This window comes from Geotrypetes seraphini, chromosome 16 (assembly GCF_902459505.1).
Source record: "Geotrypetes seraphini chromosome 16, aGeoSer1.1, whole genome shotgun sequence".
Taxonomy (NCBI): Eukaryota; Metazoa; Chordata; class Amphibia; order Gymnophiona; family Dermophiidae; genus Geotrypetes; species Geotrypetes seraphini.
The window spans coordinates 51,178,377-51,194,898 of record NC_047099.1 but is presented as its reverse complement, the minus strand read 5'-3'; the positions used below and the strand labels follow the sequence as shown (position 1 = coordinate 51,194,898).

At 43.8% G+C, this 16,522-nt stretch overlaps 2 protein-coding genes across 2 annotated transcripts in view; one reads left to right on the top strand and one right to left on the bottom strand.

Moving 5' to 3' along the window:
• The window catches only part of LOC117349822 (collagen alpha-1(III) chain-like), an 86,942-nt gene that overhangs the window by 2,342 nt on the left and 68,078 nt on the right, over positions 1–16,522 (top strand). The gene's annotated exons all lie outside the window — the stretch shown is intronic.
• The window catches only part of ADGRL1 (adhesion G protein-coupled receptor L1), a 195,244-nt gene that overhangs the window by 129,508 nt on the left and 49,214 nt on the right, over positions 1–16,522 (bottom strand). The window lies entirely within an intron of this gene.

Sequence of the window (16,522 nt, the reverse complement as noted above, 5' to 3'; positions counted from 1 at the left end):
CTTTGCATCCACCTGCCCTGTCTCAATTCTATAGGTACCACATCCACAGTTTCATGGTCATGTCTGTCTGTAATAACTGCTCACACAATCCACCCCCCCCCCCTCTCTCTTGCTGTGCTATTCCCTCCACGATCTGTGCTGCCTCCCTCTCTCTTTCACTCTGTGAAATGCATGCTTAATAGGGCCTGGAAAATGCGCATTTCTAAGCTCTCTCTCTCTGTGTGTTGCAGCCATTCCTCTCCCCATCCCCCTTCCCCACCCGGCTGCATTCATGTCCTGCTTTCCGTAATGTACACGATCACTTTTTAATGCTTTTCGTGCTGCATTCATCTCTCCCCTTTCCTCCCTCCCACACACACACACTCTCTTTCCAATCACCCTTTAATATGCTCTGTGTTGCATTCATCTGTCTCCCTCCCTCCCTCTCACTTGCTACCTTGCCTTTCTCTCTCCCTCACACACACACACACTCTCTCTCCCTTTTAGAAGGCACATTTCAAGCAGACTTCCACAGAGCTGTTTAAAAAGCAGCATTCCTGAGGGTCTGTTTCTGTCAAGGAAGAATATAACAGCGCGCATTGCACGAGATTTAGAAAGGGTTGCGCGCTCTCTAACCCTGTTCTGCGCCCCTGTGCGCGCACACCTCCGGCGTCTGCAGCAAAAGCAGGCGCTTTTAAACGCATAAGTGGCTTTACCGATCGCAGAAGCGGGTCGCAAAACTGGGGAAGTTAGGGTTCACATTCTGCCCCTTCAACCAGGAGTCAATATTGCAAAGTACTTATGCAGAAGCCGGGCTCCTAAGAGCGTTGTTTTGGAAATCAACTACTGAGGAATGGAGAGAAGCTACAAATACAGTGTCCGTGTAACTTTTAAGCAGTGAAGGCCCGCCTCAGTATTAGACTTTTTTGTGACCTTGAGCAGCCGACTTCATTCTCCATTGCATCAGGCATAAGTTAGCCCGTGAGCCCATTTTGACAGGGAAATAACCTGTCATCGAATGTAACTTCCCTCCAGCTCAGATTTGAGAGAATAAAAAAGCAGGTAATGCATATAAAACCACATGTTTGCAGGGAGGGGAGGGGTAGCCAAGATGGCTGCTGAACAAATGCTATGAGAAAAGCTCCAGAGCTTTTTTGCAATTTACCTCTTTTAAATGGTTGGGTTTTTTTTTTTTTTAATGCTTAAGAGGAACGAAAAGGTCAAAAAGGCCCTGAAGACCTCAACCTCTACCTTGGCAGTGGCTTAGACATTGATCTGGGGCTTTCTGGACTCATGGCCAGCCAGAGACAAGCTCCTCTACAGATGATGAAGTAACCCCTTGCCAGTCAGGTTTCCAAGATACCCACAATGAATATGCATGAGATTGATTTGCATAGATTGATGTGCTTCCACTGCCTTCATTGTATGCAAATTCTTTCATGCATATTCATTGTGGATATCCTGAATCCCTGCAACCAACTTGGGGAGATACTGTTCTAAACCATCACCTATGGAATGCAGTTATGACAGGACTCCAGATCAGTGGCATACCTAGCTTGTTGGCTACCCTGTATGGAGCACCCCCCTCCTCCAGTTGGAACACCCCTCTCTATCAGGCAGTAGGGGCTGCATGGAGTGGTCATGGGGATGCAGTTCATATGCGCACAGCCGTTGGCTCTGCCGATTCCATGCCCCAGAACAGAAAATTGATGTCAGAAGGGGTTGGGGCTGGTAGAGCCAACGGCCATGCACATGTGGACTGCAGCAGCTCTGTGAGCACTCCCATACTGCCTGAAAGAGGGGGGTTCTCTATCCTGGGTAGCCAGCAAGCTAGGTTGCCACTGGAGTCCTGTCATACTGCATTCCATAGGTGATTGCTCCATGCACCCCCAGTTCCCTGTACCTGGATCTCCAGATGGCAAGCATTAGAATTGGCTTTCTTGCTGTTGTGGGGAGAGGGCACCCTGTCAAATACATCCTGCAGATAAAAAGGAGGCTGTGGAACAGGGGGAACTCCTTCCATGTTGGCATGCTGACCTGGAAGAACTTGGGACTCAGGGGGAAGGAGAGGAAGAACTGCCAAGCACAGTTATGAGTGAACTCCCCCCCCCCCAATATCGCAGTTCCTCCCCTGGCTTGCCCATCAGAGATTACAACACATTATATTTGTAATAAATGGTGGATTCAGTGCACAAGGTTCGCACAATACTCCTCTAAAGCACTGTTCTCTCTAAGCTGAGCAGGAGTACCCTATCTATAGTCCTGTCCATGATGGGTGTTGTTTCACTATCACATTTTCAATAGTGAAGGACAGGCCAGCACGGTGATTGCTCTGTGCTGCTCCCGACACTCAAGAGTTCCTATGAGCGTCGGGAGCACACCGGCCTGTGCTAAAAACCGCTATCGTAAGGGAGGAATTCTTTAAATGGGAAAATTCTTGAGTACCTGATTGTAAAACCACTTAGATAACCTTGATAGGCAGTATTTAAAATCCTAATAAAACTTGAAACTTGAAAATTTAAAATGGCACTCAGAAATAGTGTTGATCGTTTTTTGGCACCCAAGTGCTGATCTGTAAAGGGTGCACATCCTTTAGAGAAGAGTGCTTAGTGCCAATTCTCTGGGAACCAGCCTTATACCTGCTGTAACTTGGTATAAATTCTAGCACCCTAGTTGGGTGAGCTGACTCATTATTCTATCTATAACACTGCATGCACTGTTTTGGAATGCCTATGGCTCTTCCACGCCCATGCAACCTTCTGGGTTGCGCACTGTGGGCTGGATTCTACAGACAGTGTCAGTATTGGTGGCTGCCTAAAACACGGCCACCGGTTGTGCGTCGATTCCTCAACAGCACCATTGGTAGAATCATGGCTACCGCAAGTATAGTTGCTGGAAACGTAAGCCAGGATTTTCGAGGTCTACCTTTCTGGTGCCTATGTTTGATGTGAATTGTATCTCCAGAGGTACCTAAGGTCATGTTTGGCGTTGGCCATGCCTACTTCAACTTTAGGCATTCTAAGGTGCCACTGTAAAATGTGATCTAGGTGCCAGTTTTGTAGACTCCTCTATGCGCCTACATTTTTGATTTTTAAATGATTTTTAAAATGGCTTTGCCAGTTGAGTTAGATGCTGGTAGGGTGTCTACTGGCACTGAACTTAAGGCACCATTGATAGAATATGGGCCAATGGGATTTAGGCACCCAGTGTTTTAGAAGGTTAACAGTTTGTTTACCATTTAAGTTGTATGCATGTCTAAACTAAACTAAACTAAATCTTAGGTTTGTATACCGCATCATCTCAACATTCGCAGAGCTCGACACGGTTAACAAGAATTAGGGTGGAAAGGAACTCCAGTGGAGGGAAAGATGAAGAGGAAATTTAGAGGACTAGAGTAAACAGAGAGGGAGGAAGAGTTACATTTTTGAGAATAACCAGGTTTTCAGATGTCTCAGGAGTGCACTTAAATGTGGGCACTCCTATCTGGGTGTTATATAAAGAATCTGAGGGTAAAATATCTACTTTGTATCTTTTGTTGTTTGCTCAAGCGAGAGACACAGTAACGCGCTTTTATTTTCAACTTATAGGCTCCGACTTTTTGGGATCAAAAACTACGGATTGATTTGGATGTCTCCAGCAAAACACACAAGAAAAGACGAAACAATTTCTTGTACTGAGGGAGGAAGTTTCTTCCTTGAGCCCCCCCAATTTTTTCTTTGCAAATGCATAGCTCAGTTCAAAGATGCTTCATATATTCTCAGTGAATCTACTCATTTACTCACACTTATTAGATTTAAGACATAATAATAATAATAATAACTTTATTCTTCTATACCGCCACAATCTTACGACTTATAGGCGGTTTACAATCAAGAGTGCTGGACATTCAGCGAAATACAATATGCAAATATTCAGAGGAAATAAAGAGAGCAGCGACCTTAAGAAGGCAGTAGTATAGAAATACAATTTGCTGAGCAAAAATATAAGATGTACATTTTTGTAGGTAATGTCCGACAGGACCTGTTTGGAATAAATAGCAACGTAAAATTACGATAAGATGAAGATAATAGAATATATATATCACAGTGCTGTAAATTCAGGGGGGTGAAGGAGGTGGGGGGAGAGAGGGGAGAGCGGGTCAAGACATCTGCCTTGGCTTCATCTAGGTAAACAGTAGTGATAGAGATGTGGGATATAGACATGCTATGCTCTCTTCTATTTTTTTTAAATTACTATTTGTTGTTTCTTTGCTTGAGATTTGTTTGGTCTCCCCATAATTGTGGTCTAAAATTTTCCTTTTCTTTGTGTATTTCCTTAATTATCCCCTCTTTTGCGAACGCATAGCGTGGGTTTTAGTGCCAACAGCGGCGGTAATTGCTCCGATCGTTGTACAATCCCTATGAGCGTCAGAGCAATTACCGCTATGCGTTCATAAAAGAGGGGGTTAATCTTATTGATTCTGGAAAAATGCTCTGGTCAAGATGATTATCTCGCTCGAAATATGTACAAATTCCAATGCATGTAAAATTAAAAGAATAAATCCACACGTTTGATGCTGGCTATGAGGTATGCGCCTTGAAATGTCCAAATATTTTGCAGCTATGTGAGCTTCTGAAATATTGCCCCAAACATGATTTTGTTGTTGTTGTTGTGGTTGAACTTGTCTGTCTTTTTCACATCTTGAGATTTGAATTGCTTGCAACTGAAGCAGTGTCTCTGGGGCTAACCTGGTTTTGCGTTATGCAGCTAGGGTAGAGTTTCATCGTAGGTTCCCTCCCTTTCCAGTTCATAAGACCTTTTGCATCTGTCCCTGATGCTGAAGCAGACTCATGGTCCCGGCCCCTATTTTTGATAGGCACATGTAGGGATGGACTCTACTAATTAACCCCCTCCTTTACAAAGCCGTGCTAGCGTTTTTAGTGCCGGCCGCCGCAGTAATAGCCCAGATGCCCATATAATTCCTGCAGCCGGCGCTAAAAACGCTAGCGTGGCTTTGAAAAGGAGGGGGGGGGGGTAAGTTAGGTGCATAGCTTTGGGCGCCTGTTATGGAATTTCACCCCTTGTGCAAAACTAGGTGCTGTCCTTGGTGCTGAAATGCACACGGGGGTGGGGGGGGGAACACTTTTGGATACCGAGACTGGTGCTGAGCTTCGAGGGAACTGTCCGTGGTGCTGAAACCACCATTTATAGCCATGAGCTGTCCTAACACTGAAGGTCTACCCCAATCTAATTCCAAATTAAGCAGTTGCTGTTAAATATAAACCCTGTTATCTTTTTCCTTTGTTGGTGTGCCTTTTCTAAAAATCATGGCTGTAGAAACATGAATGCTATTTGAAATCCTTCTCCATCACCACTTTATTCAATCACAGGTAGTCTCACAACCTTGGTATCCCCTGAACATTTCACATTATCCCATCTCTTTTCCTCTGTCTTTAATCACCTTTCAATATTCTATGGCATTCCCACGTCTCTTAAACACACCTACTCAGCCACACTGCAAACATCTCCTCCATACTCTGAGGAGCTTCCATCTCTGTTTCTCACACTGATATCTCTGGGCTGCAGGCTCCAGTGGGGGTGGGGGTGGGGGGGGGGGGGGTGTTGGACAACTTCTGTGTTCTGTGTAATAGTTGTCATGTACGGCAATGGGAAGCAGGTTGAACAAATCCAATAATGTGCCATAAATTCAATGAACTGATGCTATAAATCCTAACTATTCTAAGTAAATCATTTTCTTAGGATTATTACATTTCTGTTTGAGTCAATAAGATCAATCGAGAGAGAAAGAAAACAACCAGATGAGTTCTGCTCTCTGGAGCGCCATTAATGGTATCACGCCACATGGCACTGTGAAAAGGAGCTTCTCTCCAGGGGGCAGGCACACGTTTTTTTTTTCTCCCCTGGGAAATTCCCCAGTCCAATACTTCACCCACATTCATGAGGAGTCTGACTCTGCTCTGGCCCCAAGGTACAGCGGCTTTAGCAGTTATTTCTATAAATATTATGTACCTAGGCTATTCTTGAGATTGTCACAAAACAATCTTTTGGAGCTCTTAAGCTTGGAGAAGCTGGAAAAAAAAAAGTATCTTAATGGGTGGCTGGAATAAGTTACCTCCAGAATTAAGAATGGAAACTATTTTAGGGGTTCTTATATTAATATGCATTAGGTTCTAATGTATAGCTAATGCAGCAAAAATAGTTGTGCATGCTGAAGTGTTACATGTGACATGTTACATGTTAGTGTGTCACGACAAAGAAAAATGGGGAGACCCTATGATCCACAGTGAAAATAATCCACCGATGAAAACAAAAACTGTGGATACAGATGTTCTGGAGATAATTTATTACACACTGACATATAAAACCATGAAAATTCAATGAAAAAAGAACAAAGGATAAAAAATACAGTGATAAAAATCCAACCGGACCCTACATGGTCCCTGTTTCGGCGAACACGCCTTCCTCAGGGGTCCAATGGTTTGCAAACTCATATAAAGAATTGGACTGAAAACAGTCTATTGTCTTTAAACCTGTGAGCAAAGAACACCGCAAACAAGCTGAAGTAGCAAAAAAAATATGTGAATTTGCAAAACATTTTCTGTGCTCTTTAAAGAGTATATACATTGTTTGTTTTCAGTAAATTTAAAAATCTGAGGTCCGCCCCACTTTTAGTCTCTGGCTCTGACAGACCTCTATGGCATTTTAGCGCTGACGGATCCTAATACTTTTCCCTCCCTATGCTGAGATGGATGCGTCAGAGCTCAATTGTCATTAGAGGTCTGTCAGAGCCAGAAACTACAAGTGGCACGGACCTCAGATTTTTAAGGACGTGCGGTTTTAGATCCGTGAGGTCTGCGTTTTACCCCTTCCCCTATCTGATATTTAGAAAGGGTTTGAAGACTTACCCACCTTTTACAAAACCGTAGCACAGTTTTTAGCATCAGCTGTGGTGGAAACAGCTCCGATGCTCATAGGAATTCTCTGAGCGTTGGAGTTTATACCGCCACAGCCGGTGCCAAAAACCACACTGTGGTTTTGTAAAAAAAAAAAAAAGTGGTGGGGTGAATTATTTGAGCAATCCTTAAGGTAGCAAAACTTAAACGGATGTTTAAGCTACAAAGGATATGTTGTTCTATACTTAATGTTAAGAATTTGTATTACTGTATCTTAAAGTTGTAAGCCGCTTTGGACTTGAATTGGGATAAAGTGGTGTAAAAGTGTTAGATTAAATTAGATTAGATATGAAATCTATGACCCTTTCCCCCTTAATGCACATTAACGATGTTAATATGCACTTTAGTAAACCCAGCGCAAAGAGAAAATAAGGGACCGAAGACCCTGGTAATAACTAGCCAGAGGATTAATAAAGGCAAGCGAGTCATTCCTGAAATTAGGCCTCCTGTTTTTATTGAAGTAGCGTTCAAGCATCTCACTAACTTGTGCGTACTGCAGGGTAGAAAAGCACAACCTCGGAACTCATTAGGCTGTGCACAGTAGTTTTGCAATCGGTGCATGCTGGTACCCATGGGCTAAGAAATAGATTGGGGGGAGGCATTTGTAGACAGAGAGTAGGCGTGGTGCATGCTAATTGGTTAATGCAGCTACAGAATTGCACATGAAGGCCCAAATTCTCTTTACCGTGCTGTAAATTAGGCAGCGGTAGACACCCTACTGCCCGGTGGCATAGTAATGCAGGGGCAAGGGGACGGTCCACCCCATGTTGACACCGATCCTCTCCACCCACCTCCCCTGCTCTTTCTCCCCCACCCCCCACTGCCATGCATGCGCACTGCTTCCCTCCTGCTGTAGCCTTCCTGGTGAAAGCAGCAACTCCCGACCTGCTGTCATGCCAGTATTGGCTCTTCCTCTGACATCACTTCCTGGACCCATGCCTAGGAAGTGATTTCAGAGGAAGAGTCAATGTTGGCATGACAGCAGGTTGGGAGTTGCTGCTTTCACCAGGAAGGCTACAGAGGTACAGCAGGAGGGAAGCGGTGCGCATACACGGCAGTGGGGGGTGGGGGAGAAAGAGCAGGGGGCAGGGGAGGGGTGCCACCACCCCAGGTGCTTCTCCCCCTTGCTACACCACTGCTACTGCCGTCTAACTTAATTGTTTTAATTGCCGTTAATTGTCATGGGAATTGCAATAGAGTAGATATCCCAGATGGTATGAACAACATGAAGAAAGACCTAGCAAAGCTTGAAGAATGATCTGAAATTTGGTAGCTAAAACTTAATGCTAAGAAATGCAAGGTTGTGCATTTGGGCTGCAAAAACCCAAAGGAACGGAACAGTTTAGGGGGTGAAGAACTTATGTGCATGATGAAAGAACGGGACTTTGGTGTGATTGTATGTGATGATCATAAGGTGGCCAAACAGGTTGAAAAGGTGACGGCGAAAGCTAGAAGGATGCTAGGTTACATAGTGAGAGGTATGACCAGTAAGAAAAAAGGAGGTATTGATGCCCCTGTATAAGACTCTGGTGAGACCTCATTAGAATATTGTGTACACTTCTGGAGGCCACATCTTCAAAAAGATATAAAAAGGATGTTCCAGAGGAAGGCTACTAAAATGGTGGGTGGTCTTCGTCATAAGGCATATGGGGACAGACTTAAAGATCTCAATCTGTATACTTTGGAGGAAAGGCGGGAGAGGGGAGATATGATAGAGACGTTTAAATACCTAAGTGGCGAAAATGTGCATGAGTCAAGTCTCTTTCATTTGAAAGGAAGCTCTGGAATGAGAGGGCATAGGATGAAGTTAAGAGGTGATATGCTCAGGAGTAATCTAAGGAAATACATGTACTTTTTTACAGAAAGGGTGGGAGATACCTGGAACAGTCTCCCAGAAGAGGTGGTGGAGACAGAGACTGTATCTGAATTCAAGAAAGCCTGGGATAGGCATGTGTGATCTCTTAGAAAGGGAAAGAGATAATGGTTACTGCGGATGGGCAAACTGGATGAGCTATTGTCATGTTTCTGTTTAAAACCAATTAAAAAGTCATTTTAAAAGAATGCAGGCCCCCATAGGCGCCTACAACAACAACAAAAAAAATACTGTAATTGCATCTACAGAGGCTCCTAATGATGACTAAGGTCAAAGTAGGCGTGGTTTATGCCAGAAATGACCTTAGGTAGACATGATTCTCATGAAACATAGGCACAGGTAATGTAGACCTGCAAAATTCTGGCGCCTATGTTAGACGGAAGCCGCCATTCTCTTAACAGAACCTACGTGTGACTGGCGTGCAGCCAGCACTGTTTTTGGAGGCTCCGGCCAATGTAGGTGCTGTTACCAGAATCCAGCCCTAACCGATTAGCACATGCCCTTAGCGCCTACTCAATAGGTCTTGGTCATGATTCATGCAGTCATTGGCCAGGTGCTAATTGGGAAATTAGCACGTGGCCATTAATAGGGGAAAATGTAGCCATTTCACAGCTGCAATGTTATAAATGAAGCTACTTCTTTCATTATTTTTCAAATGTATTATATCTTGGTTAGTGTATAATATTTAATAATATAATATAAAGAAACCAATCACAAATAAATATTCTAATATTGCAAATTTTTCACAAACTCAGTGAACACCCAGGTGATGTATTAGTGCCTCTATTAACTGTTCATTTGTTTTTCATTGTTCACTTTGGTTCACGATGATGTTCACAAATCTCCCAACTGATACTATGCATCGTTGCAATCCAACCAAACTAACTCGTATCATAATCCTTATGACGGCTGGATGGAAAAGCCCCGTACTAATAGACCAGCTAACTTTTTTACTGCAGCTTAGTAAAAAGGAGCCCTGTAAAAGACCCCAAAATTTAGGGGCTGGAAAAAATAATTGGCACGAAGCGCTATTGTAAAAATGGGGGCATGCCTCATAAAATAATGATTAGGGACAGACCCCCCACACCTAACTTTTGGGTGCTGGATTTACACCTGCTGAAACCATGCGTAAATGTTCCAGCACCCAAACTGGCTCACTTAGGCAGAAATTCTGAAATTCCACCTGCAGCTTTTAGGAATGCCCCGCCCCCCCATCCTTGGCCACACCCCCCTTTTAAGGTACATCAATGAGAGTTAGGCACTCTATATGTGTGTGTGTATTTGGATTTTAATGCTTACTACAAATTTGTAAAAGGGCTCCCAAGTCTGTGATATCCATTTAGTATGTGCTAATGGGGTCTAGGATGATTCAGCATGGGGCCGTTTCGTCGCTGAGTCAGCCATGATGCACGGTCCCTGTCCTCTGTGCCTCTCTCTTCCACTCTCTCCAGTCCAGCATGTCTCTCTCTGAGGTTGCCGACCACCATTCCCACAGCATTACACAGCTCTCCCTCTCAGGCATCATACCGAAAGCTGCTGCCACTGGGGGAGGGTACAGCGGATGAATTGCAGGCAAACATGTCCCCTCAAAGAGGTTTCCCTTCATGCGATTCAGTATTTGAAAGGCAATGCTCCCCCCACTTCCCAAAAAAATTCTACCCTCCCCCTCTCCTCAAGATTCAACATTTGGGGGTGATGCCCCCCCACCCCTCCAAAATTCTCCCCTCCATTTCGCATCCCTGTGCCCTCTTGGAATGGGACAATTCAGCACTCTAAGGGGGAATGAACCCCCCCACATTCCTCCAAAATTCTAATCTCCCTCTCTCCTCCCTGTGCCCTGTCCCCTCTCGGAATGGGACAATTAAAGGCAGGGGTGTCAAAGTCCCTCTTCAAGGGCCGCAATCCAGTCGGGGTTTCAGGATTTCCCCAATGAATATGCATGAGATCTATTTGCATTCACTGCTTTCATTGTATGCTAATAGATCTCATGCATATTCATTGGGGAAATCCTGAAAACCCAACTGGATTGTGGCCCTCAAGGAGGGACTTTTACACCCCTTCCACTAACTCTCCCCACTTAGGGCTAGATCAGGGGTGTCAAAGTCCCTCCTCGAGGGCCGCAATCCAGTTGGGGGTTTCAGGATTTCCCCAATGAATATGCATGAGATCTATTTGCATGCACTGCTTTCATTGTATGCTAATAGATCTCATGCATATTCATTGGGGGAAATCCTGAAAACCGACTGGATTGCGGCCCTTGAGGAGGGACTTGGACACCCCTGCTCTAAGGGGGAATGGACCCCTGCACTCCTCCAAAATTCTACTCTCCCTCTCTCCTCCCTGTGCCCTGTCCCCTCTCGGAATGGGACAATTCATCACAGCCAGTTCATCGCGGCCGCAATGAAACATCCCGCGGATGAGCTAGCCGTGATTCATTTTCCCATTCTGGCACTAATGTGAATGCATTAGGCAGATAATGCTTCCAAACCCATGCTCTGACCCCTTCTTGAAAAAACAACAATGACAAAAAAAAACAAAAACGCAGCGTGATTAGTGTGTGCTGGAAGGCACATCGCCATATAACGCTTTAGCACATTTCATGGTAAGCCTTTTTTGTTCTCATGTTAAGTGCAGTTTAGCATTTAACGCATTTCAGTTTAAAAAAAAAAAAAAAGCCACTTTGTTCTTTGACATATTCACTGGAAGGTGCTATTTGTTTTACAATGTCTATTTCACAATGGAGCTCATTTTCGAAAAATGAAAACACATCCGAAAAGGTGGCTCAAAGGGACAGACGGACATTTTTATCAAACTCTTCCAATTCACTATTTTTGAAAACCATGGTCTAGAGCAGTGGTCTCAAACTCGCAGCCCGCCAGGTACTATTTTGAGTCCCTCGGTATGTTTATCATAATCACAAAAGTAAAATAAAACCGTTTCTTGATCATATAATAATAATAATAATAACAACTTTATTTTGTATACCGCCATACCCAAAGAGTTCTAGGCGGTTCACAACAGTTAATAAGATTACAAACGAAGATAACATTGGAATTAACAATTTTTGGAATGTACATGTCATTGAAGTTGACAGGAATTAACAATTTTTTGGAGTGTACAGGTCAATGGAGTTGACAGAATATACAATAGAGTACAATAGGAATATACAAGATACAAGATATGTCTCTTCAGCTAGAAATGACAATATTATTATGAAGACTTAGCCAAAAGGAAGGATTAATAAACTATAAAGAGTTTTACCTCATGCAAAATTCTGTCTTTTTTAAAATTTATTTATAAATGTAATCATTTAATAAGACATTACCTGTTTTTTCTGAGGCCCTCCAATTACCGACAAACCCAAAATGTGGCCCTGCAAAGGGTTTGAGTTGGAGACCACTGGTCTAGATGGATTTCTATGGTGAATGTCTGCAGCTGTCTTGCAGCACTGGGAATTGATCGCACAACCTCTGGGTGCAGAGGCAGCAACTCAACCAGTGTGCCATAGCCCTTCCTCACATAAGAGTTGCCATACTGGGACAGACCGAATGTCCATCAAGCCCAGAATCCTGTTTCCAACAGTGGCCAACCAAGGTCCCAAGTACCTGGCAGAAGCCCAAAGAGTAGCAACATTCCAGAGCTGAGATTGTGATGCCACAATGCCTCATTCCACCAATGCCTAAGAGGCAACCTCATCGGTGATGTCACAAAGGCTCGATTGTCCTATACTTGGCTCATATAAGAGTTGCCATTCTGAGACAGACCAAAGGTCCATCAAGCCTGGTATCCTGTTCCCAAAAGTGACCAACCCAGATTACAAGTACCTGGCAAGATCCCAAGGAGCAAAAGGGGTGTGATTTGGGAAAGACTAGGGCAGGCTTATGATTTGGAATTTTTTTTCTGCAATAATTGCACATTTTAGAACACATCCAGAGCACAATTTAGACATTTGGGGCTAGACCTGTTTTAGCAATGAGTAAGTGTCAAAAAGGTGCCAAAACGGACTAGATTACCACCGAAGGGATGAAAATATGATGCCCTCTACCCACCCACCCCCATCACACTCCAAGCAGTATATATCTGCCTGTATGATAGCTTCAGATGTTATGGACAGTCTTAACAGAGCAGCAAGTAGGTTCCTGGTGTAGTGAACTATAGAGATGGGGGCCTAGGCCTGTATCCCACTCAAGCTATTAATCTAATCTAATCTTCTATTTGTGCGTCGCTCATACCTATACAGGCTCAAGGCGACTGTAAAGAGAGGTGAAAGAGGACAGAGAGAAGAGGTGGATAGGTAAGAGGGAGAGGAAGGGGAGAGAAAAAGAGGGGACCGAGGAGGAAGGGAAAGGGAGAGAAGAGAGGGCAAAGGAGATTAAGTATCGAACAGATGCCACTACACTTATGGTGGAATATGCGAGTCTTCCAAAACCCACCCAAATCCAACTGTACCTACATATAGGTGACATCAGAAGGCGGATTCAACTTGAACTTGCTTTGGGGCTGGCGCCTAGGAAAATAGCGTCTGCCACACATCAGTCAGGTTCAGGAGGTGTTTAGAGAATCGTAGCAACCAACGTCTAACAATGAACATAAGCACTAGGCCAGGGTTTTAAATGCCTAAATTTTTGGCGCCTAGGTTCATTGTAGAATTGTGCGTAGTGGCGTATAGTGAGGTTTAGGGCCAACTCTGCCCCTAACACACCTACTTAGTCCCAGGAGGTGCCTTGTTTTTAAAAAATTGTTTTTTTAAATGGTGTGATCAATTATCAAACCACTTAAAGCCAATTAAAACAGTTAGGTTAGGTGCCAGCAGGCATGATCTAGGTCAGACATGTCAAACTGTCCCGCGGTGTAATAAAATTTGGCCCACCAGACAATTTCAAATTTACACTTAAGCTGGTCCGCTGGTACAAGCTTCGCATCAGGTGTAGGTTCACGCGGCTTCCTGGTCTCACATTAAAGCAGCCTGCAGAGGATCACTGGTCGGCTGTAGCGATCCTAGCAGGCTGCCGTAGCCTCAGCAGCACGTTCCCTCTGCTGTGGTTCCATACGTCAGAGGAGGGGTGGGACCGCGGCAGAGGGAACATGCTGCGGAAGCCATAGGCAGCCTCCTCTATGTAAGTAAATATAAGCACAGGATCCACACCTATCCAAAAATGCTGCCCCTTTAAAGCCTTGGTCCTAGCCTTCAAGACTTTCCACAAGCTGACGTCAAAACTACAAATTTACGTCCCAAACAGAGCGCTGAGATCTCAAACAAAGAGACGGCTCACTCAAAACTGAAACAGCCCGCAAATGCTCTTATTCACAGTTTAGGCCCAGATTCTGGCCCATCGTTCCCATCATTCCATTAGATCGTTAGACAATCTATGAAACTTCAGGAAGGCCGTGAAAACCTTCCTCTTCACAAATCCAGCTCTTTAATGGCCAACGCTACTCACGAACTCCATAATGACCGACGCTACTCACGGGACCTAAACTGCCGACCACCAATCGGAAAGGGGTAAAACGCAGACCTCACAGACCTCGCGGATCTAAAACCGCACATCCTTAAAAATCTGAGGTCCATGCCACTTATAGTTAGTTTCGGGTTCTGACAGACCTCGATGGCAATTTAGCTCTGACGGATCCATCTCAGCATAGGGAGGGAAAAGTATTAGGATCCGTCAGTGCTAAAATGTCATTGAGGTCTGTCAGAGCCAGAGCCTAGTGCTGGAGCGGCTCTAAAACGAATCCTTTAAACCGGTTTCCAGCAGCCCCAGTAAATTTAAAAATCTGAGGTCTGCGGCTCTGACAGATCTCGATGACATTTTAGCGCTGACGGATCCTAATACTTTTCCATTCCTATGCTGAGACGGATCCGTCAGCGCTAAATTGCCATCGAGGTCTGTCAGAGCCAGAAACTAACTATAAGTGGCAAGGACCTCAGATTTTTAAGGATGTGCGGTTTTAGATCTGCAAGGTCCGTCAGGTCCGTGAGGTCCGCATTTTACCCCTTCCCCCACCAATCATGTATTCACTTACAACACTAATACTTTAGTACAATTATGTTATATTCTGTTAGTACAGAGAACGCTGTCCTAAATCTATACTATGCCATGTAATATCTTCTATGAATGCCGCAAATTCATCTAAGCTATGTCTGCCAAAATGTCTTTCAATAATTTTGTCCTTTTATACTGTGAATGTACCTTTGTAACCCATTCTAGGCTCCTTTGAGAGGATGGGCTAAATAACTGAAAAAATAAATTTTACGCACGAGTCAAAAAAAGGGTAACAGAAATGAGAGGGTCATGGGCGGATCGGGGCATCCCTTTAAATTATTAAATAATGATGCATTTGCATCACTTTTTTTTGTTTTAATTGCTGCAAATGGCAGCGCCTAAATTTACCCCCTCTTTTACGAAACTGCGATAGCAGTTTTTAGCGCGGGGGAGCCACGCTAAATGGCCCGCTCTGCTCCCGACGCCCATAGGAACTCAATGAGCGTTGGGAGCAGCGCGGGCCATTCAGTGCGGTTCCCCGCGCTACAAACTGCTATCGCAGTTTGATAGAAGAGAGCCTTAGTCACAATTCCCAGGCTTAAGTGCTATTCTTTAAACCAGGCCTATCTTTAAACGCAGTTTATAGAATAGCGCTTTCTTTTTTAGCAAAGAATGTAGTCCATAGTCATGGAAATTTTTTTTTCAATATGTTTTATTTGAATTTTCAAAAAACATAATACAATACAGAAAAGAAAAACAGGGACCAACAAATACACACTCTTTTGCATGGAAATTTTAACATAAACCATTTCTGCATATGAATTTCTGTTTTATGCCTATAAATGTCTCATAAAATTAGCCCCATTTTGTACAATATCACGGCCAACAATCTAGCTTTCATTGTTGATGACACATTGAAACCCTCAGCTCAATATGCGGCGGCAGCTTCAAAAATAAATAGAATGCTAGGAATTATCAGGAAAGGAATGGGATTCAAAGATGAGAATGCTATAATGCCCCTGTATCGCTCTATGGTACGGCTGCGCCTCGAATACAGTGTGCAATTCTGGTCTCCGTATCTCAAAAATAACATAAAGGAATTAGAAAAGGTACAGAGAAGGGGTGACAAAAATGATAAAAGGGATGAGACGACTTCCCTATGAGCAAAGCGGCTAGGGCTCTTCAGCTTGGAGAAGAGAGGGCCCAGGGGAGATATGATAGAGGTCTATAAAATACTGAGTGGAGTGGAACGGGTAGATGTGAACAGCTTGTTTTCTCTTTCCAAAAATACTTGGACTAGGGGACACGCGATGAAGCTACTAAGTAGTAGATTTAAAACAAACTGGAGAAAATATTTCTTCACACAATGTGTAATTAAACTCTGAAATTCATTGCCAGAAAATGTGGTGAAAGCAGTTAGCTTAACAGAGTTTCAAAAAGGTTTAGATAGTTTCCTAAAACAAAATTCCATAAATAATGTTAGTGTTAATATTTGTTTTCCATGTTTTATAAATTTTACCAGAGGTGGTATAAGAAATTTTAATAGAACTTGAAGCTATTATTAAGAAGGACTTGGGAAAATCCACTGCTTATGTCTAGGTTAAGAAACATAAAACTTGTTTTACTCTTTTGGGATCATGCCAGGTACTTGTGACCTGGAATGGCACCCGGGTCTGATGGACCTTCAGTCTTGCCCAGTATGACGAGGGGCAAACCATTTGCACTGAATCTCA